The sequence below is a fragment of the Rattus norvegicus genome, chromosome 3 (assembly GCF_021556685.1).
Source record: "Rattus norvegicus strain SHRSP/BbbUtx chromosome 3, alternate assembly SHRSP_T2T, whole genome shotgun sequence".
NCBI classification, from domain to species: Eukaryota; Metazoa; Chordata; class Mammalia; order Rodentia; family Muridae; genus Rattus; species Rattus norvegicus.
The window spans coordinates 47,882,994-47,908,926 of NC_141536.1; the positions used below are offsets into that span (position 1 = coordinate 47,882,994).

Consider the following 25,933-nt stretch of genomic DNA (forward strand, 5'->3'; position numbering starts at 1 on the left):
TCTCTCTCTCTTACAAGGAAGGCTAATTACTGTGGAGTCAGCAGAGATGTAAGGTGAAGAAGATACGGAAGGATCTGTCAAGGAAGATGGCTAGATGTCCAGCGTGGAGGCCAACGCAATAAACCTGCCCTCTGAAACCCACATCAGATTGCTGGCCTTTGAACTCTTACGGTCCTGAGGTGCAAGCTCCTAAGTGAATCCCCAAACAGTGAAGGTCTTCCTAAGCTCAAATAACCCTCCAGGCCACCAGCCTCAACTCACACATGGGGGACTGAGCTGTGGAAAGCCACGTTAACTTGATTTCATGGATGCAGCTCAGCCGGGTATGTAACATGCTCGCAAAATGGAGATTTCATAAACAAAAGAATCTCCATCCTCCAGAATATCAGTTAATTCCACCTAATCAGATCTATTATCATCAGTAACCCTGACACATGGATTACCAGCATTACGAAGCAGCCATTACTAATTAGCCCTCCTTCCTAACACCACCAGCTCAGAAAAGCCTGTGCACACTGCCGTATTAGAGAGTCTGCTCTGAATTGCTGTTTTGTTTGGAAAGGGAGGGGGGAAAAATCTGTGTTCTTTTCCAGCTGGCAGAGTTTTCCTAAATTAGATTAACTTTTAATTTAAATTAAAAAATTTAAAAGCTTTACACAAAGAGACAGTAATTGCCCATTTGAAACATCCAAAAAAAAAAAAAACCCAGGTGATTGAAGGGTACAGTAATATGCTTACATGAATAATAAATAATACTTAGCATTTAGATAGAGCCCCCCTCATCAAAGCACTTCCTTTTCAGCAGGAACTCATTCAGACGCTATCCTTGCAAGAAAAGCAAAATCAAAAACATAGAATGTGCCCTTTACTAAAAGTTGGGTAAACTGAGGCACGATACCAGTAAAACTGAGATGATTCCGTAATTCATGATTCAGTAACACATACTGTCGGTCATTTCCATCAAGGACTTGTGTGCGTTGTGCATCTAAATCTGAAGTTAATTACTGCAACGGGCACAAAGGGGTCCTTACAGATGTTGCAGAGGCTGATTCTGACTTACCCTAAGCCAGTGGCTGTGAAGATCTGGGAACAATGCACTTTGAAAAATATCATAATCAAGAAATTGGCAATAATCATTCATGCACACACATATATGCATATTCAAACACAGTTTATTACAAATGTATAGCACATAATCATTCACCAACAGAACTAATCAGTTATTATCCCTGTCATAGAATAGTTCACATATTCAGTAAGGAAACGGAAGCACAACCTTAACTAGGTGTTCGACTAGAGGTAAATATGCTAAACTACTTGAAGAGGTCTAAATGTTGAGTCACATCCAAGGCAGCATTTCACAGTCAAATCACCTGGAAGTAATGTGCTTCCAAACAAGCACAGATTTCAACATTTTTAATAACAAAGGGAAAAAATCTCAGACTGGTCTGGTAGGAAGGTTCAGTGGGTAAAGGTGCTTGCTTCAGTCTAGAGACTGTAGCATCTAAGCCTTGGGAACCACGGTGGAAGGACAGTAGCGACTCCTGCAAATTGTCCTTGGACCTCCGCATGTCTGTCCTGACACGGGTACATGCATGTGTGTCTGTGTCTGTGCGTACACACAAAGGCAAAATTAATCAATTAATTAATTAACTGATTAAAAACACCTTCACAGATTAAAAAAACTGGTTTGTTTTGGTTTTTTTTTCCTTCAACATCCATTGATGGAGGAACAGCATTACTAGCTGGAGGTACGTTCATAACAGCTTTGGCCATTTCTAAATGGATGAATGTCTCCCTCCTACTCACAACAGAATTCACTTATAATTAAAACCAGGTAACATATGGCTTGGTTTGGTCATAAATAGAAATTGGATAAACCTGAGCTAGAAGTTCAATATTCTTCAGGTTTGCACCCACAGTATAGGAACCACTACCCAAGAGGCAAAAAACCAACACACACTTCAAACATTCTTATTACACACCTGGTAGCCACTAGGAAAACATAAGTGAAACAACCCAGTTTCTATATTCCTGAAATCTTCCAAATAGAACCTATTTGAAGGAAATGTACATCTTCCTTCAGCTTTTAGAACTCGTGGAGGAATTCTACGCAGGTCATCTACTATAAGATAAAAATACTAGGCCTCAGTAAGGCTGAGCCTGACCTCCTTAATTATCACATGACAGCAAAGGTCAGTTTCTAAATATGAGTGACGATAGAGAGACAGACAGACAAATAGATAAGAGATAAATTGGTGTGTATATAAAATATAAGCATTTATATATAAACATTTATTTATATATGTATATATAAACATATATACACACACAGATAGAGACATAAATGTAAAACAGTATGGGCACTCATTAAAAACTTGTACAAAAGAGTATTTATACATTTATACAATCTTTCAGTAGTATGATTTTTGTTGTTTGTATTCTTTCCTTTGCCAACGTTACAACACAAGATAGCATCCCCTAACTTTCAAGCAAGACTCAAAAATGTTACTGGGATGATTTCCTTTTTCTCATCTTCACCTCCTCAACCTTTTTTTTTTCTATTAAATCCATGATAAAATGGGCCACAATAGATGTTTGGTTTGGTTTTGGTGGTGTTGTTTCTCCATATCTGGTTTAGAAGTAGCACTGTGCCAAGCACTAAAGGAAGTCTGGTGTCTTGAGATCCATTTCAAACACATTCATAAGTATGTGTATTTCTAAGTTGCTGGAGCATTCCACAGATTTCCATTTCTCTTCATCTGGAGAATTTACATGGTGGCATAGAAGCCTTATTTTATCCAGGCTCACCATAATTCCAGTATCCCCAGCAGCCGTAGGCATGTGAATTACATTTTTAGCTTCCTCTGGGGCTCTGGGAAGCTCTGTTAGCATTGCGTATTACACACAAGTTACTTTAAAAGCTCTTCCTAGGCCTGTTAAACGCTACACAAACTTTATACTTTTGAGCGCTGATGTTTAACTGATCTACCAGTAAACTCAAGCTCTCGGCTCATATAGTTTTCCATGTTCGTGATTTCTACCCATTATTATTTGTGAATAGATCCTTTTAAAAGAGCTATGTTTCAAGACAAGGATGTGAAGTCAGGGACTTAATCATTTTACTTTAAATTATGACACTATTAATAATAGCGAACAGCTTGCTCAAATACTGTTTATTTAATTATGACTTTTCTAGTCACAGCAAGTTTTTAGTATCATACAGTAAAAACATTCCTAAATATAATGATTCAAATTTTGCCTAAATAAGTGTATATTTATTCTATGATTGAGACTATGATATTTATTTTAATTATTTATTTTTTTAGTAAGGTATGTCTAAAGTACACTGTATAGAATACAAAATTCACATAACTTCCTGAAGCATAGCATCCTACCACTTGTATTTGAATACATATCCTTTTGGCTTGATACCACTGTGATCTGAACATTAGACAGAACCCAAATATCCTTCTCTGAGAGGCAATGCCAAAAATCATTCATTGTGCATCACAGAGGTGAACTCTCGTTGGCTGAAAATATAACAAAATTTTATTTTCATATACAACATATTATTGGGTTCTTAAAAATTTTACTTAAAACAAACAAAAATGTATAGCAAATATACCCAAAGATTTAAAAAACACAGAGGATCTTTCCTAGTCCCGAAAGCCACAGCCACGGTATAAACCTCTGCATCTGAAAGTGGAGAAATTAATGTTTCTTTGCTCTCCTGTTGCCTAACATCAGTAAAAGTATGTACTTCTAACACTTTTTCTTTCATGTCTATTCAATAGCCCGATTTGAATCAACCATATGCTAGTTTGTGATACTAGAATGTAATGAAAACCACTATTTCCCCACACTTGTCCTCCTTTTCCCTCGGTGTCTCTCTGTCTCTATCTGACTCTCTCCCTTGTGCTCTTTCACCTCTCTCTCTTTGCCTAGGAGTAGGTACACAACCTCATGGCTGGTTACTTCAGAATATACAAAGCAAAAACTAAACGAAGCAAAAGTCCGTGATGTACGGACTTTGAAATCCAGGTGACAGAAAAGTAAAGTTGTGAAATCATTCATCTCAACCTAATTGCTTCTTGATACCCTGGACAAACCGGATGCTCTGCAGGCCAGAGCGAGTCCCCCAGGGCTGGGTCTGCAATAGTGGTGGTATTTTATTTTACCTCCATCCTCAAGCAACTTATCGGTGTTCTATTTCTGGCAACAGCTTTGTTAATGAGATAAAGGAGCTAAGCGCTGTGCAAAGAAGGGAGCAGTGACGTTCTTTTCCTATAAATGTTACAATGGAATAGCTAATATTTTAATAGTTAACACATTTACATATTTATCACAACTATATTTACTGTTGGAAAAACCCAAATGGTGATAAATATTTTAAGTACCACACTTTGCTTATTTGTTTTAAAGGAAATATTATTCAGAGCCAGCTTTCAGTAGGAAATTGGAATTTCTTTAATTCTGTCATTACATGACAAGATTGCATATCCCTTGCTTGAAACAAAACAGATCTTTCTGTGGACAAAGGATTCATTCACAGACAATGCTCAAAGGTAAATATAATTTGATGTCATAGGACAATTGAACCTTGGCCACCTCACGTGTTTATAGTTTAATAGAATGGTTAGAAAATTAGAGAGAAACAAAACATACTTGGTCTCCAAACACACGTATGGTCTTAAAGTCTTGTATTCTTGTTAAGAGTAAGAACATTATCAGAAATAGCTGACCCTAAACAATGTCTTAATTCATGGACACTAAGTAATAATTAGGACTATTCCAATTAAGTTTTAATTTTGGAAAAAAAAATTAACTACAAACTCAGTCATTCAATAAAGTGTTGTCGTCCTCCAGTGTGTTTCTAGGCACAGAATATAGCAATTTACTATTGACAAGCACTAACGGAAGGGGTCATTTCACAAGTATAACATGGACAAAGGTGAACCGGGCAACTGATGAAATCTGTGGCCAAGGCGAAATAGCAATCTCTGAGCCAAATGGTAATAAAGTTACTGAAATGAAGCAATGTAGTTTCTAAACCGAACTGTCATAAAGTAGGATATGGGCTTCAAACTGGCATGTCAGTAGTAATTAAAATATTATTTCTCCGTTTTAAAAAGTTCTCCGATAGTTTTAACAGTCTTATCGATTTCTTTCATTCAAACAGCGAACAATGAGGCTAGAAGGAGGCTGCTGAGTGGACAGTAGGCAGTGGAGAGACTTGCTGGAGGTGCTGCGAGAGATAACGCCAGCGACACGTGTTAGCGTACAGGAGTGGGTGGGAGATTGTGCAAGCAAAATACTGCAGTGTGGTGCAGGACAGAAAGCCAGATGCAGAGGCGCATGCCTGTAATCTCAGCACTTGAGAGGTGGAGACAGAGTGATCCAGAATCCAAGGTCATCCCTGCCTTGGATGAAAAGAATTCAAGGCCAGCCTACAGACCCTGTGTCAGAAAGAAAGAAGGGTGGAAGAGAAAATGAAGGCAGAAAAAGGGAGAGAGGGAGGAAAAGAGGGGAGAATGGAAAGAGGGATTTAAATGTCCATATACTATCATATTAGGAAGCCATGGCTGCACATATGACCACGCCATTGCTTGTGTGTGTGTGTGTCATTTATACATATACACCATGTACACATATGCACATGCATATACATATATACATATGTTTCTTTAAAGCAAGAGGATTAAGTAAAGATCTTAAAATCCACTCCTCCCCTAAAGAGTCTAAATTAGTGTTAATACACCATGAATAATCTTCATAAATCTGCTAGCACATATGATCTTATAGAATCTAGAGCTTGGCTGAAGAAGCAGGTCCTTAGAAAGGCCTCATCTTCATTTTCACCAATCCACAAAGGAGCTGCAGTAAGAGGAGGTGCAGCCCAATGCGTGTGCACACATCCCTCAAGCAGCCAGACCATTCTCTTGATGAGGAAACTCTAAAAGACAGAATTTGGCCATCAAATGCCTTGGATGCCAAATTTGCATATAAGGAAACACCTTTCACTTAAAAATATCTACACTCACATTATGCAGTAAATAAGTGGTTTGTCTGTGATTTACTAAAACAAAACAAAACAAAAAAAACAAAACAAACAAACAAAAAGAAAGACTTCATTTCATGAGAACACAGAGGAATCCTCAGGGACCTAGAGTCCAGACCAGAGAATCCTGCAAACTTGATGTTCACTTTGTAGGGAAAATATTGCAATTGTCCACAGCATGCATATTTCTTGCTCATTTCTAAACTGTGATCCTATCTTACAAACTACCCCATGCATCACCCATTCAGCTCATAGACCAAAGACATAATCTACTATGTGACCCACACACACACTATTTGCAAGACCTCGGATTGCATTACCGGAGAATATCTGCCTGCCAGCCCCAACCTCTCCCAAGCAAAATAAACAAATGCATCCTCACATATCTAGGAAAAATACAAGAGAGAGAGAGAGAGAGAGAGAGAGAGAGAGAGAGAGAAGAAACAATGAAGATAACAGTGTTCTTAAGTGGTATGTCATTAAAGTCTTTTCTGGTCACATTTTTGAAAACTTAAGGGAAAAAATAACACCCTGATAGTGTTTGTACCTGTTTTTTAATTGCCAACCTACACTGTATGTTATGGCCCAGAAGAGAAATGATAATGCAAATGTTCACTATGTAAGAATGGTGCTATATCCTCAGACAAATGCCCTTGCCCTGAAGTTTTGAGCCCTCTAAACAAACATTAAGACTCCTGTGCTAAAGTAGAGGCCATTGGTGTTCCAAGAGGAATCAATAGGGCTGGGCAAATACAATACCCTTTCGTGTCAATCAACAACACCCTTTATTTGGGGAGGTGGTGGCAATGAACAGGATGCTCACTCTCATTCTTCTGCAAGAGAGAAATTTCTTGTCCAAGGCCTTCTATCCTTAAAAACACAATATCGTCAAATCTAGTGAGGATACGATATATCCTTGGGAAATTATGAAGATCTGGTGGCTCGCTGACTGTCAGACCTCAGTTTATTTCTCCTTTTATTTGCGCAAGGCTAAATGACCTTCCTCCTAAAAGACACAATTTTGAGCAGAGCTGCGGATCATGGGCAATTAATGTGCTGACCAACAAGAGAGTGCTCTCTAATTATGGTTTCCCACGTGCCAGATGCAGGCACAAATGTGTTTGGCACAGCAAGGAGGGACACATTGCAGGCTGGAGTTTAGCTTTTTGCAAGACTTTGCCACCATAGTCAGTTACATGAAAGGTTGATGTGCAGTACCATAAAATATAAATTAATTAGTTAATTAAAAAAATAAGTCAGACAAACAAAACCACACTGCTTAAATGAGGATACCTTTAGGACTCAGAGGTCTTCCGTGTCACTTTAACAGAGGGTTCAGCAAAACACAGCCTAAGATTTTATCTTGTGTGGTTCCCACCCTGATTCAAACTAATAACTTGGTCAATATTAAAATAGAGGCTCCTAGGATAGGCTAAAAAATAAAAAAATCTCAGTTACAATATCACACCAAGTCTGTGTTCCCCTGCATCCCTGCATATATTGGCTTTTCTGGATACAGATAAGCATTCATTCCTTTTTTTTTTTTTTTGCACTTCAGGTAACTCTTTACTGCGTTACTAAAACTAAAATCTATACAGATAATCTTGTATACACAATATGGGGGTAATGGCCATCCATTTTTTTTCATCATGACGCGTCAGTGAAATCTCAGCTGCTCTTTACTCCATTGACGTCACCTGGACTTCAGGGAATGGCGGCTGCTCCAAGCAAGCCCAGCTACAGTAACAAATGTAGATTTCACCAGCTTTGGATTTCTAATTGTGTCTAATACAATTCCATGTTGCATCCAAGTACAAAATCAATACTGTTTGTCCAGCATGCTGGACAAATGGAATCTATAAATGGTCCTTATTGGGTAATTAAACACCTATTATTGTCATGGTTAGTGAAACAATGAATATGATAAGATTAATTTTTGAGGAAAATGCTGCCATGATTAATACCTCCCTGCATGTTAAATAAAAATGAGTGCCTTTTGTGCAGTTCTGCTGGCAGAGGCACAGGGTCCAGAGTAGTTACCACAATAACAGGCTAACCTTCAACTGAACTCCTTCCCTCAAGAAATTAAATGCTGTAGCAGGACTTTAAATCCCCCCACTTAGAGCTCATTTGTGGGCTGTGTAACCTGCAGTTCCTTAAGAGAACTCATTATCTGCAGGAGAATCCCTTTATAATTTCTTTATGAATGTATATATTGTTTCTATTAAAAAATTCTAACTGTCCAAAAAAGGATGAGGATATTAACAGTGTAAGCAAGGCAGAGGAGAGACCTGTACCAATCAGATGCCATTGGTGTTCCCAGGGATTCAAAGTGCAGGACTCAACTGTCATGGAAAATGGGACATTGGATTGAGAATAAGGTTAGAGAAAATGCTTATTTAGAAAAAGATATTAATCTGCTAGACTGAGACTAATGTTTCTGGTTCTTCTGTTGATACTCAGACTCTCTCTCTCTCTCTGTCTCTCTGTCTCTCTCTGTGTGTCTCTCTCTTTCTCTCTATTATCTCTTCTTACTGTCTGTCGCTCTTTGTGTGTCTCTGTCTCTGTCTGTCTGTCTCTCCCTACACTCCCATTTAATGACCACCCCCCTAGACCCTGTCCACACATAACACCCAAAACCTCCGACTCATCCACCCCACATGGGACCCTCAGAGCCAGCCTAGTTTTAAAACTAGAGGCCAGTGCAGCAGGAACTACTAAAAAGTACTAAAGCTGAATTCTACAGATGCGACCCTTGTAAAGGGTAACTGTATTTCACGTGTGAGATGGGACAAAAAGAGAAAGAAAAAAAGGCCACTGAAGCAATACCTGCCCCCTGAATTACCATTAAATTGTAAGATTTACAATCCAGAGTACAGTAAGTGCATATCTAATGGAATCCGTCCTAGCAGAATATGAAGGGAAGCTCCTTGGCACAGGGCGAGTGCAGGTGATATACATTTCCTTTAAGCTTCGTTTTAATGAAAAACAAACAAACAAACAAACAAAAGAAAACTTCAAAGCACGATGAAAGGATTCAGTGCAGAATCTCAAGCAAACCCCAGGCAAACTTAGATGCTTGGCTTGCCTAATTTTAAATGCACTTCTTGTTAGCCACTCTTTTGCTCTGTCAGATGAGAACTGAGTTTTTCAAATGCAAAATGTAAGACACGTAGCCAAACTGGAACTAAATAAAGCATGCTTTTCCATCCAGGACCAAGCAGTAACGCGTGAACAATTAAACTTTTAATTGTCTGTCAGATGAGAAAACACTGAATGCAAAGACTTTGCCTATAGGTTCCAAGTCTCTGCTCCTTTTGGGAAAGCAAACTGAAGATGGACAGTTCAATATCTGTATTATCTCCTCTAAGAAGGGAAAATAAATTGCTATGTTGCAGACAATGATGCTCTTGTAATCAAATAAAATTATTATCACTATGTTCCCATCATGACCACATTGAGCATTCAGAAAGAAAGTGACAATTTCAGAGGTAAACTGCCTAAAACATTCCGGGGCATTCTCCAGGAGCCACTGCAAGCCAATCCTAACAGCTCTTCAAGCTCATTAAACACTGGTAAAAGGCTGCCTATTTCTACCTCCCGACAGACAAACGTGTAATAAATCTAACTGGCCAGAGGGGTTCATGCACATTCACGGACGCTTTTAGGGGGAGAAAGAATGGAGAGGCAGTGCCAGAAAACTGCCTGTTTGTTTGTTTTTGTTTTGAAGATGGTTTGTTTTGTTTCAGTAAATAGGGACCTTGCTTAAGCAGCGCCACAGTTACTGTCCTTGAATGAGGGAAATATAAAACTCTTGCACTGAATTTGCAGATCCGTGCTTGCACTCCTCACCCCCTCCTGCCCCCCACCCCAGGAGGATCTGAATTTTATTTTAAGGGATTAACAAGCAACACACACATGGTCAGCAATGATAGCCTTGTTCTCTTCAACCTTAGCGAGTCCTGTTTGGGAAGGGAGACGTAGGAGAATTATGTGGACAAGTGGCTATATCATCCAGAGCTTCAGGGGGCTCTGTGCAGAGATGCCTGGGTAAACAGCAGAGCAAATGATTTTATATTTAGCAGACGCAGATTGCTGTCTTTAACACACACGGACCTAGCCCGCCTCTAGTTACTGAAAGCAGAAAACAAACACAGGCTATCCACCAAGCCAAAAGGGTTTTCAATCCAGAGCCACACGGATTTTTAACTTCAATTCTAGACGAACTGATGAACCCTTTCCTCACCATCCACGCCAAGGGCACTGAAAGATTATCACAAACATCAGTTGGGAAGAACTCTATGCTACAGTGAGCCGGAGATCGTCCCAGCTCCTTATGGAGACCAGTGGACCACCTGATACTTTTTCATCAGGGTGATAAAATTAAGGGATGGATTTGATTTGCTTGAAGGATTCTTTCCCTCACTTAATTGTTTAAAGTACACAGCATTAACGCAAAGGGGGTGGGGAGGGAAATTAAGAAGGCGACTGTAGGGCCCGAGCTAATTGCAAGCTGATTAGATTGTGCCATGCAAGAGTTCTCTCTCTCCCTCCGATACATACCATCACAAGCTCCGGTCTCTTCCACCCTGCCGCAGTAGCAAACAAGCTGATTTGCTAACAAAGTGGTCAGCTCAGGCACTTGCACAGCGGCTCACAGGGTCCACAGACGGCTCCTCTCCATGCAGAGATCTTCCAGCTCCATTTTCGAATCTGATTACACGGCTCCTTGTTCCAGCAGGCTTAAACCTTCATGGCAGTTTACCAACATTTTCATCACTTTTTTTTTCTCTTTACAAAGCAAAAGAACTGATAAGCTCTCAGGTACCCAAGATCTCCTAGTCAATGTCTGGCCAGCAGCCAGCACTCCCTCACTACATAACCGTTCCGGGCCACACTGCATAAAGCAGACAGGATTTACCAGGCTGCACAGAACTCTGAGAATCTTGCTGTGTGTACAAGTGAACAGCATGTTTCTGTTCTTACAGATGTTCACTATTGTGTCTAATCTCATCTAGGAGGTATAAAGAACTAATAAGGGCCTTGCCAGCTCTCACGCCGCCCGCAAAGAAGCAGTGCAAGCAAAAGCAAGGTGCAGGTGCCCATGGGTTTACTGTGAGCCTTGCAGACCTGCTTAGGAACCCTGCCTGCTCAATACTAGTAACTGTTTCAGAAGCCCTCCTCTGATGATCTAGACCCATTCCTTCTGTTACCATGGAAAGGATCCCAGTGACTTTCCATTAAAATCTGAAGCGTGGGCTGGGGACTTAGCTCAGTGGTAGAGCGCTTACCTAGGAAGCGCAAGGCCCTGGGTTCGGTCCCCAGCTCCGAAAAAAAAGAACCAAAAAAAAAAAAAAAAAATCTGAAGCGCACATAAATGAACAGAAAGCCATTCCTTGGCACCTTCAAGCTTTGGCAGCACCCTCCACCTTTAAAAAGACAACTCAGGGGGTTGGGGGTTTAGCTTAGTGGTAGAGCGCTTGCCTAGCAAGCGCAAGGCCCTGGGTTCGGTCCCCAGCTCTGGAAAAAAAAAAGACAACTCAGAAGACAGACAAGCGAAATGATGTTTCCTGCCAGTGGCCACACGTGAGGTTTGTTCTTCCGTCCTTCAAGCCCAAGAAATCACCCCATGCAGGTAGCCCAAGTTACCTGTTTACATTCGAAAGATTAAACAGTGATTACGCCAGCATTTCGAGTGGACACCTACCGACTGGCTGCCTATCTCATACTCTTGAAATTCACTTTCACTCATGGCTCACGGGTCTAAGATGAGAAATAAAGCAGGCTGGAAATGTGAATTTCCCAGTGCGCTAGTGGACGTGTTCGCTCACTGGGTGCGGTTTCCCAGCCAAGCAGCAATAAACAAACAGAAATAATCACAGAGCCTCCTTCATCCATGACCAATAACTTTCTAGCAAAGATAGAGCAAAAGAAAATGGCTTTTAATGTCTGAGGCTATTCTGGATTCATTTCGGCATACTATCAGTCAGTGCTAAAGGGTTTAGAGTAAGGAGGGAAGAGAAGGAAGGGCAGGAGTCTGCAGTTACAAGGGAACTATACAAGTGGGCTTGAACAGTGCCTCAGTACTCCAGCTCTGGGGCGGGGGTGGGATTCAAACTCAAGACACTGTGTGAGGAGATCCGGGATTTGAAACATGCCACATGGAAGGCCCATTTCTCTTTGCTGAGGAGGACACCTGTCCCCTGCTGATGGAAAAACTGGCTGAGAGCGACTGTCACAGAAGTCAAGCAACGACTTCGCTGCTGACCCAGGAACGGGCTCTGACAGCCACACTGCTCCAGTCCAGCCGCAGTCCTAAACGAGAGCAGGTTCTAGAACAACAGCCCTGACAGGATACTCAAAAGTGAGAGGAGGCGCAGTGTCAGAGAGGCACAAATGAGCAAGCGAACCAGCAACTCCACTTCCAGACACCCAGAAATAAACATGGTCCCTCTTGCAAGTTCAGATTGCTCAGCGCATTAAAAATTGCATTTGTGGCTATCCATATTTAGAGCAGCCACAACACTTCTGAAAGGACTTTTCATGAAGATAGCATGCAGGCTTTAAACTCGTGGGCTGCGATGAGTGCCTATCTGTATCCACAGTACTGTAAGACCTATAAACTCAAGTAAGGATACCCATGCCTCGCCACATGTATTTGCATGTGGGTGGTATTCTGCATAAATGACTGTCAACTTAAAATGCCATTCTCTAATTTATATGCAAATTCTACCTCTGGTAAAATAAAAACATATTTTAAGCAGCTTATAGTGCCAACACATTATTCCCATGAATGATTCCTAGTAAACTATTTATGCCAACTGTAGGGATTTTTTTTTTTTTATGATTTATTGGATGGTGAACGAAACCACTTAAACTATAGTTGTCTGTATGAATCAGTAATTTTCATGTTTCTAATTAAAATGTAAACAGTGTAATGAAGACATCAAGTTTTTAGGCAAATGTCTCTCCCAGTGCCGCTTGGGGTATGGTAATTACTGGAGCAGATCTATGGATGCTCCCGAGTCCTCTACAAGTCCAGATTAAAAGCATTACTGCTAAACCTGGCTTCCTCCTCCAGGGAATTGTGTTCTCTAACACATTCCCAGTTTGCTTACAGATACACATTGGCACAACCTTTAAAAGGTGTTCATTAAAAAAAAAGAAAGAAAGGAAAAGGAGGAGTAATTTATATTTAAAATGTGAGTTGTAAAACATTTATTAGCAGTCAAAACACTGGCCCTTATCTACTCAAATTTCATTTCTTATCATCCTTATGTGGTGGGGGGGGAGCAATCAGAAGAATAAGAACGGGGAGGAAAAAACAAAGCAAATTATGTCTACCTTAGATTTACAGACACGGAAGGACTTTGATAAACGGGAGACAAAGTCTAGCTCATTCTAGACGCACCGATTTTCAATGACACACTTAGCTCAAATAAAACAAGTTCACAACAATAAAAGAGCTCACGATAACAATTAAGAAAAATTAGGAAACACACACACTCACTCCATGGAGGAGGCATGGCATCTTTGACAATATTAACGAATGCAAACATGCTTTGACACTTAACTGTAATCTCTCTCTCACCATTATTCAACTTCTATTGCTTTATGAAATTGGTCAAAATTCATCTTATGAAAAATAACCTCGTACGGGTGATTTTTAAAAAAATATCCCTCTAACTACTTACAACTGTTTATGAAGCTCTCCTGAAGTTCACGGTTTCCTTGTTACCCATTTGGTCTGCATAGGTACAACCCAGCCCTTGAGTGTGTTTATCTTGGACTGTAATTCTGGGTCACCACTCCCTGCAAATAGCCCTTACCACTAACCAAGTCACACTCAGCATTGGCTGGTGGCTACAGTAGAAATCTACAGTGATAGAAAAGCCCAACCTGTGTGATAAAAGGTCGATTTCCCTTTACCCAAGCTACCCCAGCCCTGGCCTCAGTGGCTGCAGGGTGACCAACATGGCCAACGTTGACTGTAATTTTACAGGTGTGTTAGAGAAGCATATACTGAGATAGCTGAGGGAGTGTGAATGGGTGGGGATCCGTGACGTGGGCAGGGGCATGAGAATCACAGAAAGAGTTCTACACCCTCCTGTCGCAAACAAACAGATACATCTCTGCTCTCCTGAGGCCAGGGAGAGGATTTCATCCACGTGTCTTCCACTTCTCCACAGGAAAACATACCCTCCCCCCTCAGAAAAATCTGGATGCAGAGATATAGTAAATAGTGGGAAGGGGTGGGACAAGGAAAGAAAGGGTTTGAGAAGGGTATATTTTGAAAATGTTTAATTTTTTTTCTTTGAAACACCTCTGAGGGTTCTAAGAGGGAGGAGAAAAAGCTGTTAAAACAAGGCCAAGTGTTTTGTGGGCTTAAGGGCCATATCATAGTTATACTCCATATCAGAAGTGTTGCAAAAACAGGCATTATTTCTACTTGCTTTGTGCCAGAAAGGTAAACACTGGCCTGCATTGTGGATAAAACAATAAGAAATCCCTTTCCTCTCAGGCTCTCAAGGCCCTGTTAATCGGGTGTAATTTTTAATGAACACTAGCTGCTTGGTGCTCATTCAAGACATTTCATTAGAAGGTTATTCATTTTTTTTTAAATCAACGTTTCAACCATATCAAGCTGTAACCTTTCTTGAAATGTAAATGAATGGTTTAAATGAGAAGATTAATAAAGAAGGGATGCTCCGAGCCCAAGCATGGCATGCTATGTATTTTTAAATTTGTCTATGCCAGATGCTGTCAGTCAGAACAAAAAACTGTCCAAGCAGACAATCTGTGCGTCTGAATGTTGATCATGTTGGAAAGTACGGGGCGGGGGGAGGGGGGAGAGTGTGTCAAGGATTCATGGTCCTTCATCTTTGCAGTAGAGCAAACACGTCTCTCAGTATAGCGACAGACAGCTGCTTCCACTTTCTAATGTGCCCTAACTTAGATCACTGAAAGGATTGTCAGCACTCAGAGAAACACACAAAGATAACACAGCCAGCTGCCATGGAGGGGAAAAACAGCACAGCTCAGAAGAAATGGGATTTGTTCCATTTGCATGATGCTGCCTCCCCTGGGCCCCTTTCTTTCAAATCCAAAGCACAAAAGACAACACTTAACATATTTGCTTAAAGATGACAACCTCATGTTGATTTCATTTGGATGTAACAGTGTCAGGATTACAGATAGAAGAATATATTATATCTGTAACAGAGACTGACAAATGTACCCATCAGTGGGACCGTCTGATTCATCTGCTTATGCAGCCATTTTACCATCCCAAGGGTGCCATCTAAGTAGTAACTTTAGAAGACTGAAGGTCTAATTTTATTACACCACATTTCAACCTACTAAACAATATTATTTCTAAAATAGATCATTTTTATTGGAAGTCTCCCTGATGAAAAATCCAGTAGACACCAGAGAATTTATGAACTGTATGGGTCCTTTGAACTCAATATAGTGCCCATTTCAAACACTTTTCTTGCTGTATGGCAAAATCCCAGTATCTAGTGAGTGCAAGTTAGAAAGAGGAGAGATATATGCTTTGAGTAAAATAAGTATATTGATCTAATCAACATGTGTATAGAACAGAGAGACTGGCTGGGCATAGGCAATGTGGATAACTGTACGATTAACCATAAAATTCATGCTTTTTACCTAGTATGTCTGAATCCGGTCTTTACAACCGCTTCCCTCTTGTCTATTTTGCGTGCTCTATAGAGAGTACGCACACTTCAAGAGCAACTATGTGAATATTCATTTCCTGTCAATCTCTTTTTGACATACACTCAATCTGATTCACAGTTAAGGTATTTTGGGGGCAGACACTTAGACAAGAAAATGATTTCAAGTTACACTGATTAAGCAATAGTCATGAACACGCAGTCCACTGAGGAAACAAAAGTTCTAACCGGAAGCCTCCATCCTTCCCCCAGTCTATTCTTCTGTACAACTTTAGGGAGTGTAACTTGAAATCTTAGACGGAAAGATTTTGAAGATGTGACTACATTGATTAGTTTACATATATTTTTTAGACTAAAATTATAGGGCTGAGAATGGAAACAATAGTGGTCTTCACATGTGTACTACACACACACATACACACACACACACTCTCTCTCTCTCTCACACACACACATGCCCAAGCACATGAGAGACGGAGAGAGAGAGAGTCAGAGACAAAGAGAGACAGAGACAGAGAGACAGAATGAGGCAGAAGAGGCAGAGAGAAAGGGAGGGAGAGAGAGACAGAGAGACAGAGAGAGACGTAAAGCTGTAAAGATTTGTTGATACCCAGCCTCAAAGCTCATTCAACTGATTCCCCATAATGAAAAGCTGGTTCTCCATCTCCCCACTTTGTTCAACAGAATTACTCTGGTGCTTGCTATTTTCTGGCAACAGTATAACTCACTCATTTGGTCTTGTTTTATAAAATAGAGTTAACTGCTATCTGTGAAATCTCTGCACAGCAGATGGCCACCAATCATTATTTTCAATTTGTTTAGTTTCTAGTAAGAAGAAAAACTCTGAGGTAGTGATGCAAAGAAAACTAGCAGCCTGCATGATAACTCAACCAGTGCCAGAAGATAAACTAAAAACAAAATACAGAAACCCTTAGATTGTGTAGTATTTCACGGTTAAATACAATTCGGTGGCTATTTCAATCCATAATGGGAAATGCTATTTGAAGAATGTATCTTAGTTCTATGTGTGAAGATCTTCTAGAATTTAGCATTTTTATTCTTCAAGCTTTCTCAGTTTCTAGCGCCAACTTTAAAAAAAAATCATGTTTGTCATCCCCAGCAATAAAGTCACTTTTTATTTTTATTTATTTTAATTTTTCTTTTGGCTTCTAAGTAGCCCAGCTTCCCAACAGAAAATGGGAGCCATTTGTGGACACACGCACATGCACAGAAAATTAAGCTGTAAATATCTGGTCTGGGTTATTATTAGAATCTGGAAACATCTGAGGCTACAGGACAACCCAAGCATTGCAACCACGATGTGCAGGTAATTGCTTAAATGATTTACACCTTACTCTTTCTATTAAAACTGTCTCTAAAGACAAACATTTGTAGGCTTGGTTCTGCAATAAAAACTGGTATCTGATTTCACTGGGACAAAATCTTGTGAAAGATGTTACATTTCTTCAAGGACATATGCATGGCTAAACTAAGCCCTGGGCAAAGACAGGCACCAAAAGATGTTAATGACTACAAAATATGACGATGGTATGGCCATGCATGGTATGTAAATGAATGTGGCCATCCACTCAGAGCAAGGAAGTGTTAGGAAAAGAAACTATACATAGGACTGTTTTTGTTTGTTTGTTTGTTTGATTGACTGATTCTCAATAAAAGTATCAATTTAAAAGCATCCTTGGAGCTGGGGGTGTAGCTCTGTAATAGAGCATTTCCCTCACATACATATTTAACCTATCTTAAATGGTTTCTTATTGTCCATTGTCAGTTTCGGTTTTTATTTCTCATAAATCTTGCTTACCAAGACTTCAAATGAATGTCATTCCCAACCCAACTCCCAAGGGACAGAGAGGTACCACATCAGGGAAAGACATGAGCCACTTAGACAAGAATGAGAGGAGATTTAAATTGGTTCACTCAGATGATATCTGCATGAAGTTACCAACCCGCTGTCTCAGAATGAAGAAGTGTTCAGTGTTACCATATATTACAGGTAGCTCTGCTGAAGACATGCAAGCATGCCCACACACACACACACACACACACACACAAACACACAGACAGACATACACACAAACACACAAACACACAGACAGACACACACACAAACACACAAACACACACACACAGACACACACAGACACAGAAACACACACACAGACACACACAGACACATAAACACACAGAGACACACACACACAAACACACACACAGACAGACACACACACAGACAGACACACACACACAGACACACACACAGACACACAAACACACACACAGACACACACAGACACATAAACACACACAGACACGCACACACAAACACACACACAAACACACACACAGACACACACACAAACACACACAGACACACACACAAACACACACACAGACACACACACACAGACACACACAGACACACACACAGTTATATTCATATGAAAACTATGATTTTTTTCAGACTTGAAAACAAATGCAGTTTCACACTCTTCAACATTTCCATGTCTAAACCTCACTAAAATTTCAGTTACTCACAGGTACCTCTGTATAAGGGGGAAAAAATCACATTATAAAGTTTTATGTTATTTGTGGTAAGAATATGTGAGAAAGAAAATGACTCCCCAAAATACAAGTTGATAAAGCCCCTGAACTACTAGAAGACAGAGGTTAATAGCTGGACTCACAGCCAAAATTAAAATAAGCCGTTGACCAGTGAGTTGGAGCTATGGCTCACATTTTGTGGTCATTAACTTCTAACAGGACCCTCTCCACAGCATCTTTCATTGTCCCCCTAGTAAAACTCTAAAGGAAAAATGACCAGCCCTTTAGGTGCAAAGATTCTGTGTGGATGCTTCATTCACTTCATTTAACACCCCTCAACTCCCTGTTTATAAATCAAGCAGGAGCTGAAGCCAGACCTTTTAAACCTTTCCAGTTACCATCACAAGTCTTTACAATGCAATCTTTAATATCTGGTAGATTTGAATGTCTGTTTTAGCAAGTTCTAACTTGCCTAAAATTTACTGAGTGGTTACACGAAGCCAGCAGAACTGAGTTAAGGAGGCAGCACATGTGGCAGACCAACTGTGGAAACAGTACTGCTACTTTGATCACATTGCGTCACAGTCTCTTTGACTCTACCAATAAAGTACTGTCCTTTAGTGGAAGGGCCATTTGCTGAAGGTCCAGTGTTTGCCATGCAATTAACGAAGCAACATTTGTCCTCTGTCACTCAGCCACTTCTTTATAACAATCCAGGTTCAGCAGCCACCCTGCAGACATTTTCTTCCACCTAGAGTATACGAGACCCCCTCCAGATTCCAACATGAAGTCTTAAGCTAGCATCTGGAACTCCTCATCCCCGAAAAGCCCAAGTTAGAAGAGATGGAGTGAGTTTTCAGAAAAAGGTACAGGCTTCTTTTAAAGATGTGTATTTCAAAGGATGACAGTAAAGTAGATTTTGTTCTTTTCTTTTAATGGGCTCTTTTCTGAAGCAAGGTGAACAAGTGCTTCTCTCTAGTACGCCTTTTGTTTTTTGTTTAAGAAGTGATCCGTTACAATTTCAGTATTCGGTTAGGTTGAAATTCTCTTAGAAAATTTTGTAACTTCATTTGCTGTGAGACTAGGGTAGATTTGGAAGGAAGCTGACCCCAGACACACATGCGACTGCTGAAGCCTCTGAGGCACTGGAAGAGTGAGGTCAATGGGTGGACTTGCAGCTAAATTCTTTGCAGCCCAGTGTTTAGTGCAAAATAAATTAATACTGTCAGACACTAAACAGAACAAAACAGCGCCAATGAAAATGTTAACCAAAGACATTTACAAACTACAGATTTGCTGCAAGTTAAATCAGCATCCAAGAGGAGGTCAGCGAGTTAGTGTCCCATGCCTCAGCACCCCAAGTACTGTCATATCCCCACAGCACTGTGCTCTGAATACGGGGTACAAATCTATACAGTACACTAACCAGAGGAGAGCGAAACTAGAAACAGGCATCTAAGGTGTTGATAATTTCCTTTGCTCAACCAAAGGCTGGATAGTCAACCAGTCCTAGGGTGGCAAAAAGCTTGTAGGAAGTCCTGAATTCTAATACTTTATAGCTCTGCTTCCTCAAATTTTCTGACTCCAAATTCACAAGAAAAAAAAAAGTGTTAAAAAGGGAAAGATGCTACTAGCCTTTAATCAAAGTAGTGAAGAGAACTCTGTTTTGGGGGGTTTTAAGGGTAGCACCAGGGTGTGGCTCTAATGGGATTAATTTAAACTCTTCCTCCCCAGCAACATAAAAAACGATTGTAAGCTTCTCTTCACGGGTGTTATTACAGAACTATTTTCGGGGTTATGTTTCCTCTGTTTGGTAATTTCGTGGTATGTAGTGAACACAAGAAAAAAAATATGACTTTTGGCTAAGAAACTGAAGCCAAGGAAAAGGATGCAGACAAAAACTATCCTACGTGACACATGACTCTGTACACTGATGTGAAAATAAATAAAAAGAAATGCTATTGCTTCAGTCAAAGTACACAATTTCAATACTTTTCACCAATTTTTATCTAACATCTTAAGCAGTTTTTAAAAGATCAGTGAACGAGTAACAAAATGTCAGTATCCATTGCTTTGATAAGTTCAAATCACCAGAGGTTTTCCGGACACCTATACAGTTCATGTCCCATGTATGCATGCTAAGGAAATTAAAAATGAATCCGATGTGTCTGCTTATAAGAATGTAGAGTTCCCTAATGGGGAAAAATAGTGCGCAGTGATACTCAGTGTGAAAAGATGATGTTAATGATCAAAGGAAATTGTGTGTGTGTGTGTGTGTGTGTGTGTGTTGAGGGGGAGGTGATGGGGATCATCTGTGCTGGAGGCCATATATAGACATTAAGTATCCTTTTCAATTGTCCCCTCTTTATTAATTTTTTTTGAAAAAGTGTCTTTCATTGGAACTGACACTTCCTGATTCATTTAAGACTGCTGACCAGTAAACCAGGCAACTCTCTTGCCCCTCCCTGGCATAAGGATAGGTGAAAACTACCAAATCAGGCTTTCCCACAGATGCTAGGAATCTGAACCCAGGTCCCCAGGCCTTCTTTGCAAGCACTTTACCAACTGAGCCAGATCACCAAATCCATGCAAAACATTTTTAGTGCGTTTAAGGAAAACGAAGTGTCAAAATCTGTCCTAAGCAAAGTTGGTGAATGATACACACTGAGAGTAGCCATCATTTCATGAAAATATAACTTTCAGTCTGATCTAATTCATATATATTTTAGAAGATTTATGGTTCCTATGGCCACTGAATAAGTCCATCTGACTTTCAATTTCTTACAGAGGAAATGCATTACCTCATTAATACTTATTGTCTCCCAACATACTGGAGTATCTCACACTTTAGCTTGCGACCAATTAGTAACTATATTTAGTAAATAAACACTATGAAAGGCTCAACCAGGAAATAAATGGTCCTTCACTTCACTGTTTCTAAGACAAGGTCCTGTGTTTCATGGAGAGAAATGGAGTCCTTATCGTGATTCAGGGCTACCCAAGCTCACTAGCAAATGGAGAAGAAGCCCTGTATTGTTCTTTAGTTGTTATGGAATTCCATCTCCCATTAGGACAAAGAGAATTGAGGGTGAGCAGAGTTGGAAGACTTGCCTAGGCAACCAATGCCAGAGGCTGGGGGCCTCTGCCGCCATGTTTTCTCTTCATCGTCAACTCTGAAGGCCCTCTGAGGTAGACTGTTCTCTCCTCTTAGTGGACACAACGAAAGTTGTTCGCTCCTTCTAGTGAATGTCATTAATATACTCAATTCTGAATAATAACTTATGCCTGTAAATAAAAAGCTCTTCTAAAGAAAGTGATGATTTTATGGGTTCACGGGATGTATAAATCCCTTGGTGTGTAAAAGTGACTGACATAACTAATTCTACCTTTGAAATCACTTTGGGAGCCAAAAAAGGTTATGTTACTTCCACTTCATGGCGCCTGCCCCCCACCCAAACAAACAAACCGAAAAGCCACCCACATAACTAGTTTGAAGTGGGGCTTATGAATATGTGAGGTTTGTGAGAAGAATTCTTTCTTTCTCTTCTTCCTTTTTCTGTGTAACCCCATCATCATCCTGAGGCAGAATTGCTATGTACTCTGGGGTGGTCTCTGACTTGGAATCCCCACCGAAATTACGGCACACGTCACCATGCCAGGTCCTTGTGTGGGAACTTTGTTGCTGACTAATGATGATAATACATTAGAAAAAAATATCAAATTTTACAAATTTAAACATGCCTATATATTTCAAGGACCAGAACCGTATGGTAATAAAATGTGTGACATTCCCAAAGAATCAATACAAGAGATATATGTCAGTGAATCATTTTCTATAACTTTAACCATGGCCTAAGCAAATGGAAGTTATCAGTGGCAAAAGAAAAAGAAAGAAAAAGAAAAAAGAAAAAGAAAAAAAGATTCTGAGAATAAAATTAGCCCCCACTAAAGGCACATACGCCTTTATACATTTTCAACTTATGTGCAGGTAAACTGGAAATAGATATTTTTTTTTCATGTAAATAGTTACAAGTTCTACTATTCAGAATGGGATAAAGAACCTATCACTTCCTAACAGGAAATTATAATTTGCTTAGATTACAGCACAGTGATCATTAATTCCTAGTAAGTGCCCATTTTGCATATAATTATATTAGAATTGGATCAGCATAATTATCAACACTGTTTTCAGGAAAAACACATGGGAAAGGACCCTAAACTTTGCCTCAACATTCTTTCCTCCCTTTTTACTTTTGCCTGTGCCCCCTTTTCTACCAGTTGCCATTCATCACGGATAGTTTGTCCACAACCAGAAAGGCAGCTTTATCCTCCCCGAAACCCATAACCTACACCCAGTCAATTTATTCAGACTACCTCCTCATAATCTAAATATCCATATACTAGTGGATGAAGGGAAATTTGATTTTCCAGATGACCAAGTAATAATCAGCCTTGCGGATAAGTTTGTAAAGAATGCAGGTCTCACCACGGTGCATACACACAGGTAGACAGTATGATTATCGCTCAGCAGTAGGAGGCTTGCTGAGGTAGCTAGGGTCCTGGAGAGTATGCAATATGCACAGTGCAAAATGGGCCGAAGCACTTTGGCCTGTAAGGAAGTAGAGAGTGACTGCAGAGTTGCTTGTCAAAAAAAAGTATAGAGGGATGTTTATCCACGTGTATTTAGGTGCAAATGCATGTGCTTTCAACACACCCATCTCAACAACTCCCAGGGGAGCACATGGTGGCAGGAGTTTGGTAATGAAATTTCAGAGAAATAATAAGAGGTTTTGTAAAACTGTAGGGTTTTATCCATTCTTACGCCTAAGTCCATATCACACCTAAGACTAGATTCCCTTTGTATCTTTAAAATTAAGTAATATAAAACCATCCACCCATTAAAAAAAAGTTTTACTTTGATGCTAAAACAAAATGAAATAAAGAGAGGAAGAAAAGAAGGAAAGCATTTATTTGGTGTCTGTGCTCATGAAGTAATACATTAAAGATCAAAACAGAACAAAGAACTCCTGTTATTAGATTTCCTAACAGTCTCATGTTTAAATGTTATCAATAGGGATGACATAGCCATAACTTAAAAACTCACGAGATTCTGCACATGCACAAGAATGTCCTTTTAATGAGACACTAAATCTATTTCTGAAGGGTCTGCTCTCTCAGCAGATATAAGTAAGTTTCTATCAATAATTGGTTGATTTCAAAGCATATTTTTTAATTAAGGAACTTAATAGTATTCACAGTGCACTTAAAATATTTCTGAAGGCAGAAAAAACTTTAGTTATATGAGCATATAAAATTCCAAAACTGCTCATCTTTTTTTTTCCAGTTTGTGAGAACTGGGCCATTTGAGGTCCCAATTGTCTGCACTTGGTTCTCCCTCCCCAGCACTTTCTGATCACCTGAGCAACAAGAACGAAATCTCCTTTATAAAACGCTGAGACTCAGACTGATGGTGGGGGCCAGGGCGTAAGACACACATCTTTTGTAAGGAGGATCTAAAATTGACTCCAGGTCTGGGATTCAAGAACAGAAGAGTCAGATTTAACACAGACATGCTATAAAAGCTAAATGCGGCTATTATTCTTAACAAGTTACATATTGGGTATTATTCTTTAAAAAACGAGTCATAAAATATCATTTTAAGTACTTACAGTCATGAATATGCTCTACTCCTTTACCTCTGCCTGAATGTAATTTTTCATTTTCCAGGAAAGGATACATTTTCTAACTAACCCCGTTAACCTAATTACTCATAAAAATACCCAAAACATCTATGACGTCAATAGCTTTACACAGAGATGTGTCTGTGCACATGAACAAGAGGATATCCCATGTAGATAAGCAAACCTGCAGTTCTTATTTTAAAAGATTCCTTAAGATGCCTGTCATACCTAGCAGTGAAATTTATCAAAAAAAAAAAAAACATTCAAAGTTTGCAAACAGTCAGTCTGTTCTTTCAATGCCTCACTCCTCCAGCCACACAGTCCTATTCAAAAGTATTAACTGGTAAGCATAAAAGGATAATAGTAGCCTGTTTATTTAACAGTATTTGTTTCATCTTAAAACAGGGATTAAAATGAAAATGGCTTCAATATTAAGGCAATCTTTTTTTTTATCCTACTCACAATAATTATCCGGTTAGATTAAAATCAGTGAATCATACCTAATTAAGATTTACAATTTAGCTTCATTGAGGTATATGATCTGAGAGAAAGTGTTTATTCTTTGCTTCAATTTGAAGAGGGCAAAATAGAATGGACTACTGTAGCAGCCCAGAAGCTATCACAGTCACGGCAGCCTACCAGAGCACTATGTATTTCAACAGATTTGAGCCTCACTCATTATTGAAGCCAGACATTTCATACGAGCATGCAATAAAAGATAGGAGTGAGATTAAAAAGAATAAATAAGCAGCCGAGTTGCAATTGTGTTACAGAAACTGTAGACCAAACATGGAACATTGAGAAGTAGGGGTTGATACGTGCTACCACCTGCCACTTTTCCACTGTCCTTCATGTAGAAGATCGCTAAAGTGTGGGTTAAAATACTTCTTTCTCTTCCTCTTTTCATTGGAGTATATACCAAAAGACCAACTCCTCATTATTACTCAGAATCAAGGCGTGTCTTCCCAGGACTCTATAGTATTACGACAAAGTCTACCAAGGTATTCAAAATAAGTTCCATTTTTTTCCTTCCTCTAAAATATCTTTAAAGACCCCCTTCTCCACCCCAGTCTTGGGTTACATAAAAGAAGAGTGACTTTTCCCCGGCTCTTTGATATCTCCTTTCTGGCAGTGATCTGATGTAAGAGCTACCTTTTGAAAATAAATGGCCCAACTTCAAGTGCTCTCAGCTCCGCACTTGCTGGGCCTTCCATCAGGCCTCAGTCTTCATGTGAAAAGCTATAAGGCTTCAAGACGTAGTTTGGGGGCATCTCAATACGAAACTCCTTTTATTGAGCCCTGCATTGGGAAACAAGATTTTCAATGTTTGCTTGACCCATCGGCAGAGAATGAACAAACCAAAGTAGAAAAGCAGCCATGCCGACTGACCACAGGTCAGAGGGAGATCGAATATTACAATGCCTGTCGGAAGAGTAAATTCACAATTCGAATGGGATAGGATACACCTCAGGACTAGGACTCCTGCAGGAAAGAGTTGCTTGCCCCTTTAACATTTCTATCAGTTCAGTTATGTGGTTACAATGCCACTTCCTCATGTCTAAATACCAATACTGATACTAACATAATAAGGTGATTATTTTTGTGTTTGTCCCTCTTCCCTGACTGTCACTCAACGAGCTGTGCTTTTATTATTTTTAATGGTCAGGATTTTCTATATATTTAAATAACTTTAGACTGCTTGACCTTAGGAAAGGGTAGAGGTGGTACAAAGAGACCAAGAGACCATCCAGTCTCTTAAGACAAGTCCCACTGAAATAATTCCTCTATGTTTGGGTTATACTTTCTTAACTATGTGCCCATATACATGTAATTAAAAACATCAAGTTTCTGTTAACATGAACATTCACGTGATATAACAGGTACATGACAACATGAGACGAAAGCAAATATATTGTTCAGTGGGAAAAAAAAAAAAA

At 39.7% G+C, this 25,933-nt stretch overlaps 1 protein-coding gene and 1 long non-coding RNA gene across 6 annotated transcripts in view; one reads left to right on the plus strand and one right to left on the minus strand.

The window, feature by feature from the left end:
- The window catches only part of Fign (fidgetin, microtubule severing factor), a 123,227-nt gene that overhangs the window by 90,033 nt on the left and 7,261 nt on the right, over window positions 1-25,933 (minus strand).
- Window positions 3,328-6,500, plus strand: LOC148006473 (uncharacterized). The gene is made up of 2 exons (XR_015683529.1): window positions 3,328-5,621; window positions 5,741-6,500. It is a non-coding gene; the product is annotated as an uncharacterized LOC148006473 (long non-coding RNA).